The sequence below is a fragment of the Tamandua tetradactyla genome, chromosome 8 (genome assembly GCF_023851605.1).
Source record: "Tamandua tetradactyla isolate mTamTet1 chromosome 8, mTamTet1.pri, whole genome shotgun sequence".
NCBI classification, from domain to species: Eukaryota; Metazoa; Chordata; class Mammalia; order Pilosa; family Myrmecophagidae; genus Tamandua; species Tamandua tetradactyla.
In genome coordinates, this window is record NC_135334.1 from 51,688,689 (window position 1) to 51,712,523 (window position 23,835).

At 35.4% G+C, this 23,835-nt stretch overlaps 1 non-coding gene across 1 annotated transcript; it reads right to left on the bottom strand.

Moving 5' to 3' along the window:
* Positions 1 to 2,972: 2,972 nt before the first annotated feature.
* Positions 2,973 to 3,043, bottom strand: TRNAR-UCU (transfer RNA arginine (anticodon UCU)). The gene has a single exon. It is a non-coding gene; the product is annotated as a tRNA-Arg (tRNA).
* Positions 3,044 to 23,835: the final 20,792 nt, after the last annotated feature.

Below are 23,835 nucleotides of genomic sequence, written 5' to 3' on the forward strand. Positions count from 1 at the left end.
ATTTCCATCAGTTCCTTTCTGTACTAGTGTCTATTTTGTTCTACTTTTCTTCTGTATTCTTTCTATTCATGTTGCATTTAATTCATGTCAATATAAATATATATAATTTTCATCATTCAATAATATCTGAAGAATTTCAGTGTAGAAAGTGCTTTAGTTTAATTATCCTGGTAGAAATGGGCAGCTAAGAAACTTGACTTGATGCTACATTTGTTTAATAGGAACGTTACTTTTACCTAATGATTAATTTTACTTGATGTGACTTAAAGTAGAGTTGACGGACATTTATAGAGAACAGTTTCCTTCACTATCCATTCCTCCCTTGTTCTGTTACTGGCATCCAGTAGATTGCAGCCAAGGGAACTTTCTGTGATTTGCGATAAAACCCACTACACAGTTATATTGCCGATCAGCTGTTTTAACAAATTCCTTAGCATCTTTTATACTCAGTCCATAAAGCATAATAAGTAGAATTATGTAATTAAGAAATACCTCCCTTTTTTGCATAAGTAACATAGATATGGTTTGCAAAAATATGTTAAATTCTGGTATTTGTAAAAGCATACATTTCTTATGATGTATAATGTGATATTTTGAAATATATTGGAAAATATTTTGAAATCATATAAGCTTTTGAGGGATTCATTTCTCATATCAGCATAGTTGGCAATATATGAGTTGATACTTATTTTATACACTCATAAAATGTTTTATAAGATAAGCTAATTTATGTTTATAATATATTCTTTTGTATAGAATAAATATTATTTAAAATATACAAATATTAAAAACTGGCATTACCATAATTTCGCAAGGATCTAGATTTTTTTTCCTTCTATGAACTGGAATGTAGCTGTCTATGTGATCTCTATCATTTAATACATATAAAAAATCTCAGCATTAGCCACAGTTATGGCATTAAAGTCAACTAAACTACAACAAATTAATTCGCTTATACCTAATTTAAATGAATAATGAATAGGATAAGAACAGGTATTTTAACAGTTACCCACATTCCCTACCATGCCAAATTACAGTGCATTAAGAGGACATCAGATTGCAAAGTACCAATTTGCAATGGTTTAAAAACCAAAGTGCCTCTGCTCTGTAGAACTTAGGCTATCAAAGACCCAGGAACAGGACAGCCAATTTGTTACAGCCAACAAAGTTGCCAGGAATGGCTGTACTGTCTGTGTGCCTGTGTGTATACCTGTATAGGACAAAATAGGCAATCCAATTTCATAGAATTCAATGAGCTTTTGGAATGCAAATTTCAACTGTCAAATCTTAATTAGAAAGTACCAGTCAGCACTATTTAAAAATTGGAAGAGAACTAAGTAGTGGGTTGTGGGGAAAGTGTGCAACTCACCTTCAAAATAGAGCAGGTAGGCTGACAGGTATATAATTAACATCACATTAAGTGAAGGACAGGAAGCTGACTGTAGTTCCTTGCGGGGAGGAGCTTCAGCAATTTTCAAGGCAAAGAAAAAGGTTCTTCAGAGTTAATTTACAATTCCTTTTATTTCTAAAAAGAATCTACTTTTTGTGTTGAACTTCCTTGAACCTTAGAAAGCAGTGACATTTGCAGAGTTGAGGCTTTATTCTAAGAGGTTAATATTAACATAAACGATAGGTACCTTGTGTCAATTAGAACATTTTCCCAGTCTTGGGCATCTCCTGTCTTTGGGTCACTGTGCTCTTAAGGGCAACGCATTTTTCTATACTGTTACACTTGTACATAAGAGGAGAAATTAAGCAACTTGTCATTTGGAGGAAAGAGACGTTTCAGACCTCAATGTTCTTTCCTATGGAAATATCACAGAACACTGAAAATTCCTAAGAGCCAGACCACATTCTAGACATTGATATGATTAAAAGGAAAGTGTGAGTCTTAGGTCCAGATTGGTTTGCAGAGGCTAGTAGAAAATTGCCTTGTTTGTAGTTTCCCTTAGATTTGTGTACTGGTATAAAATTTCTAATGCGAACATTCATGAGAAAAATCTCTGTGGATATAGATCTTTAGCTAACTCAACACAGTGAAAGGGACTCTTTAGAAAGAATTTGGGAAATTGATTGACTTAAAAAGTGAGTGGGTTAGGTTTCCCTGCTATGGGACCTTGATAAGAGGTGAAACTTGGAATAAGTAGGATTTGTGCATATACAGAAGGAGATGGATATACCAATCACACTGAATTCTGTTGAACACACTGGAAATTCAGGGTTCCTATGGGGTGGAAAGAACCATAAATACCTGTTTTAAGATAGTGCTTTTGCTTTCTAACTTGATTTTGCCTCTATTTCCAGCATGTACAGGTAATTTTGAAAACTGACAACCTTGATACGTGAAGTTTCAATTTCTTACTGCAAATCCATGGCCAAAGAAGGCAAATCTTCTCACATTTGTTCAGTTTGACATTCTGTCAGCTCAGTACATTATGATGGTAACATTTATTCAGCTACCCACCAAAATGGAATTCCTCACTTGCAATAATGTTGGTCTTTATAGAACTAAGTATTTGAAAAGTAAAACTCACAACTACACCACTATGCTTTCCTATTTCTTTTAAATTTACTGTAATTAAAGATCTAAGGTAGAGCAAATAATGAATAGCTTTTCCTTACTTTATGCACTTGCTGTGGACAGTGAGAAGAAAAAAAGTCAGTGTGCTACTTCCAGCTGTTGATCCCTACATACTTCATCAATTACTCAGGCTCCAGCGAAGCTGAATATTTAATTAGCTTCCCTAATGCAAAAAAAAATAACATTCATCTACCATGAAAATGCACATCATAGTCATAGCATGAACATTTTTGACAGAAACCCTATAGAAAGTAAAAATGTCAAGGAAAGCAAAAACCCTGAGAAAGTGAAATGAACATGTATAGCTTTCAATGTAGCCTGAAATTACAAAACCCATCTATAAAATGACACATGTCTAATAAAGTACTTCTCTTTTTGGAGGTAGGGGCAGTGCATGGTCCAGGAATGGAACCTGGGTCTCCCACATAGAAGGTGAGCGTTCTACCACTGAACCACCCGTGCACCCAAACATTTCATTTTTGAGATCCATTTGGACTCACTTATAAGAGCCTGGGAGTAGCTACCAAAACTCGCTTACACCTGGAATTTCATTAGTGCAATCTTTGGGACAACCATACATTCCCCATTATCCTTTTAGCACAGAGATTTTTCAATGAGGGGTAGATCAGACAGCTCATTTGGGCAACCATTACAGAAGTCTTATTCCCTCTGACTCCTAGGAAATTAATTATACTTTAGAAGGTAGGAATGGTGATGGAAAATGAGGATGCTCAGTTTTTTGTATTGAGAAAACGTTTTTGGGTAAAGTCATTACATTAGACCCCTTCAAGTTTTCAACAGTACTCCAAAACAGAGCTTCTTGATGTGGGCATGAACATGTAGTATAGTTCATTCATTCACTCAGCCAGTCATTCAATCTGATTCATTCAACCAGTAACCACTAAACATTTACTGTGTGCCATCACTATTCTTGAATCTGATGATAAAATGGTGAGAGAGAGAGAGAGAGAGAGAGAAACTGTCCTTGAAGATCTTCGAATTGTTTAAGAGGAGATGATTATGATGTTATGGGAGGATTTCTAGTAATTTCAGTGCAGTGTAATGAATACTCTGATGGGGTGGGTTTATAAGATATTTGGAGAACACAGGAATATACCTAACCCAGATTTGGCATGCCTGTGTGTTCAAGGGAGAGGATGTCTGTGGGGTGGGCTGGGAATGAGGAGTGAGTTTCTGAAGATTAAGTTAGGGCACAAGGAAAAAGTAGGTGTTAGGCAGTTGAAGTGTAAGAAGGAGAAAAAATAGTCCGGGCAGAAAAAAACAGTATTTGTAATTACCTGAGGATAACAGAAAAGATAAGCTCATGTCAGCTTGTTGTCCGTAAAATCAAATTTGGCTGATAACTAAATATCCTAAATAAAAGTAGGACAACTTAGGAGGGTAAAATCAAAACAAACAGATCTTAATACTATTCTAAAAAGTGTTGAAAACCAATGGGATCTTTAGAAATCTCTCTTGTGGCCTCTGAGGACGGAGGTATACACAGTACATCACACACCTAAACTTCCAAAAATTCTTTCTTTGACCCATTTATTTGCCCCCGATCCATCTTTTTTCAAAGAACTTTCATCTGCTTCTCTTGCCCACTTACATAAATATTTGTAGGCTTTCTGGACTTCAGCGAATTCATTATACCGAGATCAAGGAGCCAAGCAGTTTGAATAAAGATTTCTGGAAAACTGGGTGAGAAGAAATAGGAATGCCTATGAAGTAAGATAGTCTAAAACAGAACTCATCCTGTTATTGGATGCTGACCATCAAGAGGGATGTGCCGACTGGTAACTGCAGCACAGTGAATGGTGATTTGCATGTCTACCAAGAGTTGATTGTGTTTATTCCCCAACCTTTTATTCTAGCTGTATTGTAATTATAATCACATAATTAAATCAGATAAGAGGATTTGTTATTTTGTTTCTGGTATATAAATAAGGACTGACAAGTGATCATTGAAGTTCCTAATAAAATGCTGTTTCCTTTGATTGAGGGGTATGAAAACCAGACTGTAGTAAATTCATGCATGAATGGAAAATGAGGAAGTAGAGACTGTGAGAATGAAAAACTCTTTCAATAAAGTGCGTTGTGAAAAAGAGAGGAGAGGTGGAATAGTGGTTAGAGGTGACATAGGGTCTAGGGAGTGTTTTTGTTATTAAATGAGAAACTTAATTAAGCCTGTTGAGTGCAGGATGAGATGAGAAGGATGCCTCAACAGACAGGCAGGTTGAAGATACCTAAGAAAAAAGAGGTAATCATGAGAATGTCCTAGTGGAGTGGTTCCGTTGGGATGGTTTGGATGAAAGGGCATAATCTATGGGGTCACACACATCTACGGTTAGAGTTCTGCCCCTAATACCTGTGGTTAAATTATTTAAGCACTCGGTCTCGCTTTTTCATGTGATGGTGGAGAAATCATATCCTTCAAGTGTATTAAGAAGGCTAAATGAGGCATGAAAAGCTACACAATATTGTATTTATTTACTTGCATGTTGTCTGCCCCCTGTTAACAATTTAAATCAGAAAAGGCTGTGACTTTTTCTTGGTTACTGATATAGCCACAAGGACAAGAACAGCTTTTATGAATAAAAATTTGCTGGATGAATACAGTAGCAAATAAATTAGTGAATGTGTATTAATCCCTTAACTTCTCTCAGAACAAGAAAACAAATCTAAAAAATGAGGCAGATTTGACCAAACTTTCCTGAAGGTGTAATTGTTATCCATTTAAGGGCTTTTTGAAATTCTACAGTTTGAATTTCATTATGTAGCTTAGGCCTTTATTAACTGTTCGAGATTTCATTTGGAGATATGAGTTATTTATATTTTAGTGTGAATGGTTGTTTCCCTAGATCAGTTTTTTTTTTTTTTTTTGTATGCTTTGTGGCAGGGGTCACATTTCATTCTTTTTCCTTGTGAGTACCCTGTTATTACAGCACTATTTGTTGAATTTTTGTTTGTTTGCTTGCTTGTTTTGTTTTTGGGAAATGCATGGGCTGGGAATTGAACCCAGGGCTCCCACATAGTTGGAGAAGAATTCTACCAGTGAACTCCTTGTACCCCTAAGGTTAGGTTTTTATTTGTGGTTGAGAAAGAAGTTTACTTGGCTCTTGAACAAAGTAGTACCTCTGAATGGGCCAAAAATGGAAGAGAACAGATATGTTAGAAGATAGTCAAGACAATTCCTTCCAAAGTTTGACACGGTAAAGATATCTTTACTTCTTTATTTATTTCTACTGTGTCCAGAAGATGTTTCAGTAGCAAGTTAGGCCTGAAGAAAAAAACTGGAAGAAAGGGCACAAGATAACACTACCTTTGTCTAAACTTTATGGGATTTTAAAACTAAATTGCAATTTTTCCCTCAGTACTCAATTCTTACTGGTTTAAAAATGCTAATAGCAATCCAGTCATGTGCCAGCATTAGCCATAAATTAACTCATATCCTTCTGAAGTAGCATCATCATTCTTATTTTATAGATTGGAAAAATATGATTCTGAAATGTAAGGTGCTATGCTTGTGGTCCCCTAGCTAGTAAGTGGAGGGTCCTGTATGCAAACTCAGAACCCCCAGTGGCAGTTTTACTTCTTCCCACAATCATAGGTTCCCTGCATTTCTTCGCCTAAAGATTTGAAGGTGCTGTTGGTCCTATCACAGGGATAGTCTAACACAATTCCTACTCTCACTAAGATAAGAGTTCAGCACGCACAGGTGGTTCAGTGGTAGAATACTCGCCTTCCATGCAGGAGATCTGGATTCGATTCCTGGACCATACACCACAACCACCGGCACCACCCCCCACTGCACAAAAAAAGGTAAGGCTACATTACTTTTCAAAATATTACTTTGTAAACAAGTCTTTGTAAACTCTGATAATGATTACTTAAGATTAGTAAATGGATTTATTTGAGTTTTGGAAGGAAAGATGAAAAATTATGTGGCATTTTGTAAGCTATTGTGGAGAGTGAAATAACTTTTAGAAAGCTTTTTTCATTTGGTAAGTCTTGGGCTTTTTCTTTCTCTCTAGAAAAATTTTTGGAAAATAAAAACCATTCTCATGAACTTGGAATGTATGTGCGGGAAAACAACAATTAAATTGCCCTACCTTAACAACAGACAGACATTTCTAAGTTATCAAGTCGCTAAAATACTTAACAAGAAAGATAATGAAATAAAAGACTATATTTTTGTAAAATTTGATTTTTTGTAGAACAAATATTTTAGGCAATTACAGAATTTATAGACTTAATAACATCACTTTTAACGAAGTTACATAATTATGTAAGCAAGAAAAAATGGATTTGTTTTTCTTAAGCACTGAGTGATCGGGAAACATGCTGATGTAAAGGAGAAAGCTAATTCTATGAATAAAATCAAATGAATTATTCAAAGACAGATTCATTTAAGCATAAATGTCTCTTGGGGAATTAGAGTTCTTGGTCTTATGCTAAATTGCCTCCCATGGGTAGCAAATTTAATGGACTTATAGTGTCAGTATATTTTCATAATCAGTCATTAAAGCAGTATTCGGTTTGAAGATAGGCCAGTACATATGAGAAACAAGAAAATGAGGTGAACGTTTCTCAAATGAGTGCTCTATATCTTTTTGGCTTTGGGATCACTTGCCCCTTGTAATCTGGCCTCCACCAAATCTTCTTGAAATAAACTCCTGATCACCATATTCTGTGGGCACCGGCTCCTAACATCTAGCATGGTGCCTTTTAAACTTCTGGACTTCTCATTTTCATGGGCCACTTCCGAGATCCAAAACCTGAGAACCTAAATTTGCATTTGTAATTTTGTTTTATTTACTTTAAGGAGCCCCCCTACATGTTGATATGTTTCATGTTCCACAAAACCTGGATCTGTACTTAATTTCACCCGTTTTATTTATATACATAGGTTTTTTTATGACCACACTTTTTGGGTTCTGTGACTAACTAGAGTTCATGAACTTCTCATACTCAGCGTGATTAAAACCAGCTGTTCTTCCTTCAAATCTTCTGTCCCTCCTTGACTTACCCCTTTCTAATAAGGGCAACACAATGCTGTCAGTCATCTCAGTCAAAACCAGAAAGTAGTAATGGAATACTCCCTCATCTTCATCCCTAATTTACAGTTAGTAAGCCTTACCAATCTTTATTTAGTTGAGACTTTTCCATTTCTATTAGTGCCATTCCAATTCAGGTCCTCATTACCACTTGTCACCTTTTTTACTCCTAACACCTTGGTCCAAGTCACCTCTATGTTTTCACCTTTATTATTGCAGTATGTCATCCTGATTCTATTTGTGTCCCTTTCCATTTCCAACATATCATTCATACTTATTTCTTTAAAACATAAATAAGGTCTTCTTACTGTTTTGCTCAAAGCCCATAGGAGCTCACTATTTCCCTTATAACAAAAGGCAAAAATCTATAGCATCCTGTAAAATGCTAACTGATCTTCCCCATTTCCCCCAACCTCACTTTCTCTTATCTGTAGTCACCTTACTCCAGCTGCACTAGCTTTATGGTTCTTTTCTGACCATACTCAACACACTTCTGCCTTAGGGTCTTTCCTTTGGGTTTTCTCTGCTTGGAATATGTTTATCCCGGACACTTACATTGCTAGCTCAAGATTTTCCTCAAATTCACCTTCTCAGTGTGCCTGCCGTGTCTTCTCACTTAAAATGGTAACTTTCTCTACTTCTAATCTTGCGCTCCTGATTGTCTTTCCTCATTTCTTTTTTTTCCCCCCAAATCATTTAACACCTTCTAACATGCTATATAATTTATTTTGGTTTATTGTCTGTCTTTTTCTGCTAGAATGTAAGTTCCTTGAGGTCAGGTATATAGTTCTCTTCTGTTTATTTTTGTAAACAGAGTGGTTGGCACATAGTAGAGGCTCAATAATAACCTGTTGAATGTATGACTTACTTCTAGCTTGGCCTTTTACATTATTCATTTAACTAGTTTCCCGTTCTCAAATCTCTTTCTTTTTCCATCAAGCCTCCATATACAGCATAACAGTCATTCTGTAGCCCAACTATATTTCTGTAGTTTTGCTTAAATTGTTTAATACCTTCACATTTCCTATCACAAAATGTCCAACATCTTGACATGTTATCCAACACCTTCACATTCCAAGCTTTCTTTAGTCTTAGTTACTATAGCTCACCTACAATAACCTCTGCTTCACTCTTCCTTCCCACATATGCCTTGTGATATCCTGGGACTTGGCTTTGCTCCTTCTTCCCTATTCGAGGTGCCTACCCTAACTCTGCCCATGGAAATGTTGTTTGTACCTCAATAAGACCTAGCTGAGGAGCTCTTGACTAAACAGACAAATACTTTCATACCACCTCAACTAGCAGTGTCCTTTCAGGTGGGACGGTATATTCATTGGAAGCAAATTCTACAAGTGATCAGTAAATTAATAATTTTTTTCATGTTATAATGACTTCTGTTTCCTCTTGGAATTTTGTCTTGGACATGAATGATAAATAATCAGAAACAAAAACAATACTCCCATTTCCATGACTATGATAGCAGTTTCATTTTGTGAGAAAATGGAAACATTAAAACACTTACATAGAAAAAAAAATAAGATACCTTGTGAATATTTCAGCTTCCAGTCTAAGTCCAAGGATGAATTTTCAGAAATTCTCAATTCCCTTGAAAAATCCAGTTGCATGCAAACAACTACTGTCTAATACTTATATCAGTAGTGCAACAAGATGCTTTCCTTGTTGAGAAATATAAAGTTCCCATATGATATAATTTAAAAGTTTATTTCAAAGTCCACATTTAATTTGCAGAGGTGATACAACATTGGAATTTTGTCTTTACCAAAATTTCAAAATATATGTTACTAAATAAGTATTTGTAAAAGCTATTGACGAATACTCTTGTTTTCTCTAAAACAGATATTTTAAAGAAATGTGCAAAGAAAACTCTAGAGAAATCGTTCAATTTTCAGTGTTTACATGAAGTTAATAAAATTAATATGGTTTCAAATTACTTGTTCAGACTACTTTGCATCTCAGAAAAATTTTCCCTACCAGTCATTATATAATAGTGGCATTTTATTCTTATGTTGAAATAGACAAAACAAAGAATAAGCCTAGCTGCTCCCCTCCATCTCAATCAAACAGGCTCTTGAACTTAACCATTTCTTACAGAACTGATTTTTGAATCAGATTTGTAGAGTATTAGTCCAAAGTGACTTTTGACTTATGTTAAAATGTAGTCTGTACTATTGAATGTGAAATAACAAAATTGAAAAAAATAGAGGTCAATCTAATGTTCTAAGCCAATTCAGAAGAACTATACAACTGATTCCATCAATTATCCAAAAATTCCACAACAAAAAATTTTAACGGGGTAGAGGGTATCAACAAAAAAACACTTGATCTCATGGCTACATTTAAACTCAAACTCAGAGAATGTTAATATCATAATAGTGACTATCTCATAGCCACTTAGGGGCAGGAAAAGTGGACCAACATTTGTTAAAGTACTTTAAAAGATTATATGAAATATCATTAAAAACTGGAATAATGCCAGGCAATTGAAGAACACAGGGTGCAAAACTTCAAACAAAAGAGAGTAATCAGAGTGATATGATATGTGTGATGTCAGTACTTTTTTTTTTAAGTTCCAGATACTGAAAGGGAATATATAAACATCCAGAGAACAATTGACTCAGTAATATGACCTTGTGGGCTTATAACAAATAAATGATGCCAAATATTATTTCTGTTTGCAGAAGGACAAAGTTAGTAGCTTAGTGAAATACAGTCTGTGTTTTATTGTGGGAGCTGAAGCATTTAGTGGAGTGTGCCAGAAAAGTTAGTGTTCAAACCTGTGTTAAGTTGGCTTGGATATGAACACTGTCACATCATTTGGTATGCTGGCTGAGCCAGTAAAAAGGAAGATGGTGATAAATGGGAGTGTGTCCAGTTGTGTGGAAGTGGCTAGTAGGGGGGCTGCTGGAGTTTTGGCATGAGGTCAGGTATTATTTTCCATCTTTATTAATCATCTCCAGGGGGGCATAAATTGCCTGCTAATGAAATTTGCAGATAGCAGTAAATTTTGAGGTGTTGCCAACATGGTTAACAAAGGAGAAATAAATATAAATGGACTTAAGCATGCTATTTATCATTTATTTGGATTTAATCAAAATTGCTCTCAGGATACATTTATAAGCAATTCCCATAAATTAAATTTTAGAGGGGGATATCTCTATTACACAGCAAAACAAATGGGCTGATGGTAGGGTTGCCCTCTGTATTCTGCTAGATTAGAAGAAAAAGCAAATCCCATAGAAAAGATGCACTGGTTAAAATGTCCTTTCCATACATGCATGAAGTGCCAATTTGAAACCTGGGCACATTAAAAGCCTTGAAAAAAGTCTCAGTTTAAGACTGATGATTTAAGAATCATAGTAAATTGCTACAATGATGCATCATGGGGACACTGATTTAGGGTACACAATAAAACTTTCACAAATGAACACTTTATTACCTGTACAGAGTAAAGACTCTAGAAAGGGCAAATCTTTACAAACAGCACAAAGAGAACAAAATTGCAGGGGAAGATGTCTCATCACACCTGGTCTTCCCAGGTAGCCAAAAACTGTTCTGGTTAATAGATGGCAGCTTTGTAAGTCCCCACTTTACGCTAGTGAAGGGAGACAAATCTATGCTGTTTTAGTGTGGTTTTCAACCAGCTCGGGAAAGGAGGGGGCCCTGTCCCTGATATTTCCTGTCCTGATTAGCATCTGGGCTGCTTGTTCCAGGTTTCTGGGTTTAAGGTCTGGCGGGACCTTTTCCTTAGACTTCCCATCTCCCCTTGGCTGTGGAAGGGTACACCATAGAGAAGGAGTTGGGGGTAGTGGAAGGCGGGAGTTTGGTCCTTGTTGTGTGTTTGTGACTTCCCAAGAGAAGGAGATGGTGGTAGTGAGGTCTGGGCGATGATCACTTAATAGTTGTCTGTGACTACCCTAACAGAATGGACATTCCCTTTATCTTTTTCGAAATTGGCCATGCCTAGAGAAGATTGCTTTTCCCTGCAGTCCTCTTAAGGGAGGGGCTTGTTTTTTGTTTTTCTCATGTCTAATATCAACAAAGGGCCTAGAGGTAAGGTGGGGACTTTTGTTGTTCCTTGTTGCTGTTTATAAACCACTGTTAATTTACCTTCTCTATAAAAATACATACAAATATACAATCACTAAATGCTAGCTCCTTTAAAGTCAACAGCTCCAGATATTTTATATTACAGTCATTCTATAATGACTTTCATGAAAGATTTTGTCAGTTTACTCAATGTTTTCTCTTCACCGATATATCCATTGTGAACTCAACATCCATTCATCAGAAACCCTGGCTTTTCAGATCCTTGACATCCAGCTTTTAATTATCTTTTAGTTCACCCTACCCTGGCCCTCTACTGTTTGGTCATTCCATGGATCTTATCATTAACAATAATTGTACCATGGCCAAAAATCTTATGTCCCATCCTCTGATTTCTACCTCCTGTTTTTCTCATTCCCCAGTTCTAATAGTTATTAGACTCCCAACTTGACTTTGAATCTATCAGCCTCTTCCACTTTTCCACTTTCTATTACCTCATGTTCTCCTATTCTCTTTGCCCAGTTTCAACTCCATTTGCTGTCACTATTCCCACTCGCTAGTAAATTCCTCAGCTCGCTTGCCCTGTCTCTTTCTTTGGTTCTCCCTTTGTAAAATCTCCAACAGGTTAAATCCAGTTGTAGCCCATATTAGCATTGAGCAGCTGGCTAATGCCACCTTACATTAATAATTTTTTGAAAACCAGTGTGTTCTTGGAACTATCAGAAATACCACTGTATTTCACTAGCCATGTCATCATATACATTTTGAGAAGACTATTTAGTACTTTATCTCTTCTCAAGCTTCATTCTCTTTTATTTCTTAACTTACAGCTACTCACCTGACTTTTTATTTCATGGAAGAAAATACAAGCAATCAGAAGGTAATCTCCTCTTCTCACCGTCAAATACACTAAACAAATTACAACTCTTCCCATATTAGTCTTCCTTCCCTCATGTTAGAAGAGGGGGACTGTTTCAGTGTTACTTCAAGATTTCCCCTAGTGCACTGGATCTAGTCCTTTTTGCCCACAGAGGGACTTGGCTCTAATTATCTCTTCTCCTGCATTATCAATTATCAATGTTTTGCCCTACTTGGTCATTACCAGCATTGTAAAAAGCAAAACAAAATGCTTCCTAGGTCCTCATCCTCCAATAATTATTGCTTCATTTCTATGCTGTCCTTCATAGCAGATGTCCAAATATGCTCTTCTCTTTATGTTGCTAACTTCCTCAATTCTCTGACTTTCTTCCTTGGATCCACACCAGTTAGGCTTTAAATCCTACTTCTTCCCCGAAACCTCCTTTGTCACAGTCACCAAGGAAGGCAATATTAGCATATTCAGTGGTTAATTCTCAGTTTTCATTTTACTCATGCAGTAATATTTCCCCCCTGATTATTTATTTTTAATCCATATTCTTTATTCATCTGTCCATACCATAGATAAAAGGAGCATCAGACACAAGGTTTTCACAATCACACAGTCATAATCCAAAAGCTATATCATTATACATTCATCTTCAAGAAACATGACTGCTGGAACACAGCTTGGCCATTACAGGAACTTCCTTCTAGCCTCTCTAATATGCCTTAACAAGGGGATATTTATATAATGCATAAGAATAACCTCCAGGATAACTTCTTGTCTCTGAAATCTCTCAGCCACTGACACTTTATTTTGTCTCATTTCTCTCTTCCCTCTTTTGGTCCAAAAGATTTTCTCAATCTCTTGATGGTGATTCCCAGCACATTCTAGGATTCCTGTCCCATGTTGCCATGGAGGTTTACCCCCCTGGGAGTCATGTCCCACAGAGAGGGGGAAGGCAGTAAATTTGCTTGCAGTGTTGATTGAGAGTGATAGGCAACATCTGAGTAGCAGAAGAGGTTTTCTGGGACTGACTCCTATACATAATTTTAAGTAGGCATAGCCTATTCTTTGCAGGGATAAGTTTCATATGAATACACCCTAAGATTGAGGACTTGGCCTATTGATTTGGTTGTCCCCACTGCTTACAAGAATGTCAGGAATTCTCCAAATGGAGAAGTTGAAATTTTCCCCCTTTCTCCCCATTGCCCCAAGGGGACTTATCAAATACTTTCTTTTTTTTTTTTTTTAAAGGAAAGACAGAGAGAAGGAAGGAAGGATAGAAGGAAGGAAGGAAGGAAGAAAGGGAAACATTTTTAAACATTTTCTTGTTTTATTGTATTCTGTTTCTCCGTTTTTGTTACATGGGCTGGGGCCGGGAATCGAACCGAGGTCCTCCGGCATAGCAGGCAAGCACTTTGCCCGCTGAGCCACCGCGGCCCGCCCAATACTTTCTTTTTTGATTAATAATTAGTTTTATTTTTATAGAGCAGTTGGAAGTTTACAGAAAAATCATGCAGTAACTACAGAGTTTCTATATAACCCCTCCACACACACACTCATGCAGCTTTTCCCATTGACAAATACTTCTTTATTCACTGTTCACATCACTTTGGGATTTGTCAGGGCATCGATCACACTGAACAAACCTACAAAATCGCATGCCCTATAAAGGGTTCCATGTACTTATGGTGTTCAATTAACCTGTCCATAAAAGTTATATCAGTACATACATTAGTCAAAATATAAATTTTGTACCAAATAAACGTTTTTTTTGCTTTAGTTCCCCATAGAAGTTGAAGTTTTAAAATACGAATAACCATCTATTTTCAACACCCTGAGATATTGACGTTCCCTTCTTCTTCCTCATGCAAAGACATTTTTTAATTTGTACATTTAGTCACTATCATTGTATGCTCAAGGCATTCCTAGATTCTACCATCTCAATCTTTATTGTATATCTTTCCTTCTGGTTTCATGTGACTCACCAGTAATATTTGACATTGTGGTTTGGTCTCTTATCTGGAAAAAAATTCCTCATTTGGTTGGGACTTTTTCCTCCCTTATTTTTTTCCCCTCTTGGCTTTCCAATTCTTTTCATTAGGCATCTTTGCTGTTTTTCCTACCATCTTTAACATTTTTTTTGCTGTTATCCTGTAGGACTTAATTCTCAATTTCTTTTCATCTCCTTCTATAAACTCTCCTTAAATGAGCTCACTTAATCTTGTGACTTTAAATACCACTATTTCTTTAATTTCTACTGTGCATTTTAGAATTCACATGCCCAACATTGAACATCTGGTTTTTCATCCAAACATGTCTCACTTTAGAACTGCAGTAACATACTATTCACACAAAATTTAGGTCCTTGATTTTTCTTTCTTTTTTCATTTACTCATCTAATCTACTAGCAAGTATTGTCAAGCATACATTATAAATGTATTCCATCGTTTTTTTTACTTTTCATTTTGAAATGAATTCAGATTGTGGAAAAGTTACCAGAATAATACATTTCTTTGACCATTAACATATCATAAATGTTAATGTAGTAACATGTCACATCATTTCATACCATAACCTATATTGTGGACATGATTATTTTTTCTCTAGTGTTTGAGCATAAGTTGCAAATATGATGCCATTTTGGTCCTAAATTCTTAAGTGTGAAGTTTCTATAAACAAAGACAATGATGTTGATATGGTCCATTTCCAGTGATGTTAATTTTGGTTAAATTAATGTCTGTCAAGTATTCCACATTCAAGTTACTATTTTCCCTATAAAATTAATGTATATATATCATGAGATATATAAATGTCCTGTTACTTCAAAATATTGCTCTCAGTTTTAGCATCCATTAATGATTTTTGCCTGAACCCATTATGATAGTTGCTGTGGTACTCAATAAATGCTTCCCAATGATGTGCATTTCCTAATCCCCAGGATGTTAGAATATGTTGGGTTACATGGCAAAGGTGAATTAAGTTCACAGATTGGCTGACCTTAAAATAGGGAGATTATTGAATTATCCAGGTGGACCCAATGTAATCACAAGGATCATTAAATGTAGAAGAGGAAGGCAGAAAAGTTAGTCAGGAGGGAGATGCGACTACAGAAAGAGGAGTGATGTGAGGCAAACAGAAATCCAATAACCTTTGCTTGCCCACCAAGTTTGTGATAATTTGTTAGAGGAGCAAATATATTGCCCAATGGCAAGCTTATTATTCCTCCTTCAATTATTAGTTGGCCTTTTTAACTGTAAGGGCTTATTCATATTTAATGATTAATTTACATCAGTGGGGATTATGGATTTTTATTTTATTCAATGGATTAATATCCTTAATATAATTGCTTATGATAATTACTTATTTTATTGCTCACGTCTTCCCAAATTTTGTGAATGATAATCCCTTCAAGTTGTCTCTGTTGTCCTTCAGAAAATTCCCCAAGATTTTTTGAGCTCTTCCTTACTTTATGGCTCAACAAAGTGATTTAAGCTACTGTTTTCTTTTATTTTATTTTTTTAATGGTTTAAAACAAGAAAAATTTATTTTTTGCTCATGTTGCATGTCCATCGTGGGTTGGCTGGTTGTTCTACTCTGTATTATCTTCTACCAGAGACCCAGGCTGTGGAAGGACTTCATCTCTGTTCTTCCTTGATTGTGGAGACAGGGAAAAAAGGAACATAGTGAATCATGCACTGGCTTTTAAAGTTTCTGCCCCAAATTTATTCAGCTCACTTTCACTCAGTTTTCATTGGTTAAGACAAGTCATGTGGCTGCTTATATAAATTAAGAGGGTCTAGGCTACTCTTGAGATTTCCCTGACCCAGTCGTAGAATCAGCCATTTCTTCAAGGTTCTCTGGTTCCTTTTAATGGAGAATAGTATTTGGAAAGCCAGAACTGGGCACTAGAAGTCCTCATTGTTACTGGGGTATATCATCTCAGTAGACTGAGCTAAGAAATATACTACAATAACTATCTCTATGACTATCTGTTTATTTATCTATCTAATCATCACCTGTGTTCTTATAAAATCACAGTTCATATGAGGTCACACTGACAATTCCAATTTCAAAACATCAAAGAGTTTCTTCTGTATTTTTCCCTCTCTGTATGTAATTCCCTTCTCTGACAATGAGAATGCTGACTCACATTTCCCTAATATATTGACTTATTTTCTAACAGAGAGAAAAATATTTTTAAAATTGCTGGGCCAACCCTCTATCAAATGAAGCCTATTAATATTGTTTTTGAGGGTTTTTTTTCTTGCACTTTGGGACACATAGTACAAATACAAATACTGTGCCCCAAAATTACTTGGGTTAGCTCCCCCCATCTCCTTCAGTATATTCAATATACTTATATGATTCATTTGATGTATGATTCAGTTTACTTTTTATTTTTGAGGATTTTCTCTTGTCCTTGTTTATTTTATTTATTTCCTTTTAATGAGGATGTGAAGCATTAACATGATTCTAAAAGTCAGGACAAAAAGTATTCTTAGAGAAGTTATTTCTGCCCTGTTATCTATCCTTTCTTCAAAATTACTATCTACTCCCTATAGGCAACCAGTATCATTTCTCTGGTTTATTTTACCAGTGTTTCTGGTGTTTCTTTGCTAATCAGTGAGTATAGATATATTTTCTCATTAATTTTGACAGCTTTATTGAGATATGATTTGTATAACATACAACTTAATGAATGTAGTGCAATAGTTTTAGTATATTCAGATTTGTTCAAGTATCACTATAACTTAATTTAAAATGTTTTTATGGGCGGGCCGTGGTGGCTCAGCGGGCAAAGTGCTTGCCTGCTATGCCGGAGGACCTCGGTTCGATTCCCGGCCCCAGCCCATGTAACAAAAACGGAGAAACAGAATACAAGAAAATGTTTAAAAATGTTTCCCTTTCTTCCTTCCTTCCTTCCTTCTATCCTTCCTTCCTTCTCTCTGTCTTTCCTTTAAAAAAAAAAAAAAAAATGTTTTTATCACACCAAAAATAAATTCATAACTTTTAGCAGACACTCCTTATACTCTCCTCCCTGCCCTAGGCAACCAATAATCTATTTTCTGTCCCTTTAGATTTCCTATTCTGGACAGTTCACATAAATAGAATCACGTAGTATATCGTCTTTTGTGACTAAATTCCTTGAGTTAACATAATGCTTTCAAAATTCATCTATGTTGTGCTATATATCTGTACTTAATTTTTGCTAAATAGCATTTATTGTATGTTTGTTAAGGTTTACAATAAAAATATTAAAATAAAACAAAACTGTAAATGTTATAGAAGATGTGGAGAAATAGGAACATTCATTAATTTCTGGTGGGGATGTAAAATGGTTCAGCCATTGTGGAAGACAGTTTGGTAGTTCCTCAGAAAGTTAGATTTAGAGTAACTGTATGACCTAACAGTCCCACTGCAATGTATATACCCTAAAAATTTAAAGCAGAGATTGAATATTACAATATTTGTAATTTTGCTTCTGACTTATTTCACGCAGCATGATGTCTTCAAAGTTCATCCATGTTGTTGCATGAATCAGAACATCATCCCCTTTTAATGCTGAATAATACTCTATTGTATGTATATATCACATTTTGTTCATCTGTTCATTGGTTGATAAACACTTGGGATGCTTCCATCTTTTGGCAATTGCAAATAATGCTGCTATAGGAATCAGTGTCAAATATCTATTCAAGTCTTTGCTTTCAATTCTTAGGGTATATACAAACATTCTTGACATACAAACGTTCTGTACATGGTTTACAATCAGTGGCTTACAATATCATCACATAGTTGTGTATTCATCACCATGATCACTTCTTGAACATCCACATCTCTCCAGCAAAAGAAAGAAAAAAGAAAAAACTCATATCATATCCTTTACCCCTTCCTCTCATTGACCACTAGTATTTCAATCTACTCAATTTATTTTAATCTTTGTTCCTATTATTATTTGTTCACTTTTTATCCATACTTTAGGCATCTGTTCATACCAGAGATAAAAGGACATTAGACACAAGGTTTTCACAATCACACAGTCATATTGTAAAAGCTATATCATTATACAATCATCTTCAAGAAACATGGCTTCTGGAATACAGCTCTACAGTTTCAGGTACTTTCCTCTAGCTAAAGTAAAAAGAATCACCCCCAGAATAACCTTTCAATTCTGTTTGAAATCTCTCAGCCATTGACACTATTTTGTCTTATTTCTCTTTCCCCCCCTTTGGTCGAGATGTTTTTCTCAATCCCTTGATGCCAAGTCCCAGATCATTTTAGGATTTCTGTTCCACTTTATCAGGAAGATTTACACCTCTGGGTGTCATGTTCAATGTGAGGAGGTGGGGTGGGGAGACAAGGACAGTGAGTTTGTTTGCCTTGTCAGCTTAGAAAGAGGCCGTATCTGAGCAACAAAAGAGGTTATCTAGGGGTGACTCTGAGGTCTAGTTTTAAGTAGGCTTAGCCTATTCTTTGCAGGGATAACTTTCATAGGGGCAAACCCCAAGATCAAGGGCTTGGCCTATTGATTTGGTTGTCCCCACTGCTTGCAAGAATATTGGGAATTCTTTCCAAATGAGGAAGTTGACTTTTTTTTTTTACCTCTTCTCCCCATTCCTGCAAGGGGACTTTGCAAATACTTCTTTATTCACTGTTCAAATCACTCTGGGATTTATTGAGCTATCACACTAACCTGGACAAACCAACAAAATTTCATGCCCTAGTCAAGGTTCCATGTACTTATGGTGTTTAATTAAACTGACCAGACAAGATAAATTAGGAAATGCACTAGTCAAAATATAAATTTTGCACCAAAGAAATATTTCCCCCTTTAGTCTAACACAGAAGTTGACGTTTTAAAATATGAATGACCATCTGTTTTCAACACACTGCAAAATAGATATTCCTTAGTTCTTCCTCATGCAAAAACATTTTTATAATTTCTACACTTAATCACCACCATTGTACATGCTAGGCATTCCGAAATTATACCATCTCAGTCTTTATCGTCCATCTTTCCTTCTGGTTTCATATGTGCCCCCAGCCCTCCTCCCTCTATCATTCTCACATTCAGCTCCATTCAGTGTACTAACATTGTTATATTACAGTTAGGTAGTATTGTGCTGTGCATTTCTGAATTTTTACAATCAGTCCTATTGCACAATCTATATCCCTTCAGAACCAAGTACCCAATCTCTACCCTATTTCCATCTCCTGATAATCTGTGTTCTTAACTGGTATTCTCCAAGTTCACTCATTAGTGTTCATATCAGTGAGAACCTACAGTATTTGTCCTTTTGTTTCTGATGAACTTCATTCAGCATAATATCTTCAAGATCCATCTACATTGTTACATGCTTCATGACTTTATTCTGTCTTACAGCAATGTAATATTCCACCGTATGTATATACCACAGCTTGTTTCAGCTACTTATCCATTGATGGACATTTGGGCTGTTTCTATCTCTTACCAACCATAAATATTGCTACTGTAAACATAGTGTGTAAATGTCCATTTGTGTCCTTGCCCTCATGTCCTCTGAATAGATACCTAGCAATGGGACTGCTGGATCATATGGCAATTCTATCCTTAGCTTCCTGAGAAACTACCAAACTGCTTTCCACAGTGGTTGTACCATTTTATATTCCCACCAACAGTAGATAAGTGTGCCTCTTTCTCTCCATCCTCTCCAGCACTTACAATTTTCTGTTTTTTTATGACCATTCTGGTGGGTGTGAGATGGTATCACATTGTGGTTTTGATTTGCATTTCCCTAATAGCCAGTGAAGTTGAGCATCTTTTCGTGTGCCTTTTAGCCATTTGTATTTCCTCTTCTGAGAAATATCTGTTCATATATTTTGCCCATTTTTTAATTGAGTTGTCTTTTTGTTGTTGAGTTGAAGAATCTCTTTATATATTCTGGATACTAAACCCTTATCTGATATGTGTTTCCAAATATTGGCTCTCATTGCATAGGCTGCTGTATCACTTTCTTGACAAAGTTTTTTGATGCACAAAAGTGTTTAATTTTGAGGAGTTCCCATTTATCTATTTCTTTCTTCAATGTTTGTGCTTTGGGTGTGAGATCCAGGAAATTGCCTCCTCTTACACATTTTATCAGATATTTCCTTACGTTTTCTTCTAAAAGTTTATGGTTTTAGCTCTAAAGTTTAGGTCTTTGATCCATTTTGAGTTAACTTTGTATAAGCTGTGGGATATGGGTCCTCTTTCTATCTTTTGCATATGGATATCCAGTTCTTTAAGCACCATTTATTGAACAAGCTGCTCTGTCCCAGGTGAGTTGGCTTGACAGCCTTATCAAAGAGCAATCATTCATTGATGAGAGGGTCTATATCTGAACACTTTATTTGGTTCATCGGTCAGTATACCTATTTATGCCAGTACCATGTTCTTTTGACCACTGTAGCTTTGTAATATGCCTTAAAGTCAGGTAGTGTGAGATATGCCTTAAAGTCAGGTAGTGTGAGACCTCCCACTTCATTTTTCTTTCCCAAGATATTTTTAGCTATTCAGGATATGCTCCCCTTCCAAATAATTGTGGTTATGAGTTTTTCTATTTCTGAAAACTAAGTTTTTGGGCTTTAATTGGTATTGCATTGAATCTATAAATCAATTTAGGTAGAATTGACATCTTAACTATATTTAGTCTTCCAATCAATGAACATGATATGCCCTTCCATTTATTTAGGTCTTCTGTGATTTCTCTTAGCAATTTCTTGTAGTTTTCTTTGCATAGGTTTTTTGTATCCTTAGTTAAATTTATTCCTAAATATTTTGTTCTTTTGGTTGCAATTATAAATGGAATTTTTTTTCTTGCTTTCCTCCTCAGATTGCTCATTATTAGTGCATAGAAACACTACTAATTTTTGAGTATTGCTCTTGTACCCTCCCACTTTGCTTTACTGATTTATTAGCTCTAGTAGATTTGCTGTGGATTTTTTTTTTTTTTTTTTTGGTATATAGTATCATATCATCTGCAAACAGTGTGAATTTTTACTTCTTTCTTTCCAATTTGGATGTCTTTTATTTCTTTTTCTTGTTTGATTACTCTGTATTAATTAGAGAGATTGGTCTGCAATTTTCTTGTAGTATCTTTGTCTAGCTTTGGTATGAGGGTGATGTTGGCTTCATAGAATGAGTTAGGTAGCCTTCCCCCCTCTTCAATTTTTTGAAGATTTTGAGCAGGACTGGTACTAATTCTTTCTTAAATGCTTGATAGAATTTATGTGTGAAGCCATCTGATCCTGGACTTTTCTTTTTTGGGGGCGCTTCTTAATGACTGATTCAATCTCTTTACTTGTGATTGGTTTCTTAAGGTCATCTATTTCTTCTTGAGGCAGTGTTGGTTCTTCATACCTTTCTAGGAAGTTGAGTAAGTTGTCTTTTTAATTTCATTATAAAGTCCTTTGTACCAAAGTTTTTAATTCTGATAAGGTCCTATTTTTCTGTTTTTTTTTTTCCTTGTGTTACTTGTGCTTTGAGGTAGTCCAAGAAACCGTTGCCCCACATAAGATCCTGAAGCTGCTTCCATGTGTTTTCTTCTCATAGTGTTATAATCCTTGTTCTTATATTCAGGTCTTTTACCCATTTTGAGTTAATTTTTGTATAAGGCATGAGATACAGGCCCTTGTTCTTTTAACTATGTCTATCCAGTTTTCTCTGATCATTTTTTGCAAAGACAATTTTCTCCCAGTTGAGTGGACTTAGCAGCCTTGTGAAAAGTCAGTTGGCCATGGATGTGAAGATCTATTTCTGAATTCTCAGTTAGATTCCATTGGTCTATAAGTCTGTCCTTGTACCTGTACCTTTTTTGATGACTGTAACATTTTCATAATTTTAAAATTGGAAAGTGTGTGTCCTCTAATTTAGTTATTCTTTTTAAAGATGGTTTTGGTTATTCGGGTCCCTTACTTTAAAAAAAAAATGGATAATTTACTTCATCATTTCTACAGAGAAAACTGTTGGAATTTTGATTGGGATTGTGTTGAATCTTTAAATAATTTTCGATAGAGCTTGCATATTCCAATGTTTAGTCTTCCAGTCCACAGCATGGATTATCCTTCCAGTTATTTAGATCTTTTAAAATTTCTTTTCATAAAGTGCTGTGGTTTTCCACATATAAATCCTCTACATTCTTGGCTACATTTACTCCTAGATATTTGATGCTTTTAGTTGCTATTGTAAATGGATTTTTTTAAATTTATTTCCTCCTCTGATTGTTCAGTTTTAGTGTATAGAAACCCTATTAATGTTTGCATAATGATCTTGTGATCTGCCACTTTGTTGAATTTGTTTATTATCTCTAGTAGCTTTGTTGTAAATGTTTCAGGACTTTCTAAATATAGGATCATTTCATCTGTAAATAGTGAAACTTTTAATTGTTCCTTTCCAATTTGGATGCCTTTTATTTCTTTTTCATGCCTAATTGTTCCAGCCAGGATATCCAGTATAGTGTTGAATATCAGTGGTGATAGTGGACATTCTTGTCTTGTTCATTTGCCTAGTTGTTCTATTCATTAGTAGGAATATACGAGTACTTACCTACTTTTATTGTTGAATTGTCTATTTTTCCCTTCAGTACTGTCAGCTTTTACTTCATGTTCTTTGGAGCTCTGTTATGATTTCTGTGTATGTTTATAATTGTTATATATGCCTAATAGAGTGACTTTATATCATTATAAAATGTCCCTCTTTATGTCTAGTAATTTTTGTTAAAGTCTACCTTTTTCTCATGTGTATATAGTTACTTTGTTATGGTTGACGTTTTCATGGTGTATATTTTTCCATCCTTTTGCCTTTTTATCTTTCAGTATACACTATGTCTTCTGTAGAAAGCATAGAGTGGGGACTTGTTTTTTCATCTAGTCTGAAAATCTCTTTTTTAATATTGTGTAATCCATTCACCCTTAGTGTTGTTGCTAATATGGTTTGATTTATATCTTCCATTTTATTTTTTGCACTAATGAGCAGAAAATGTGGTTTTATTTAGAGTTTCCCTTCATCTTCATGTTAAAGGTACCATTATATATATATATATATATATATATATATATATATATATATGTATAAAGAATATTCCAGTTTCTTTATTTCACTTGACAATGTAAATTCTGTGTGTTTCAAATTTGGTACTACTCACAACTCTTCCATTGGATCTCTGGACAATAACACAATCATCTAATGTTGGGCTATAGCAGTAGAATGTTCACGGGTCCGTAGATCATCCAAAGTGATGTTTTAA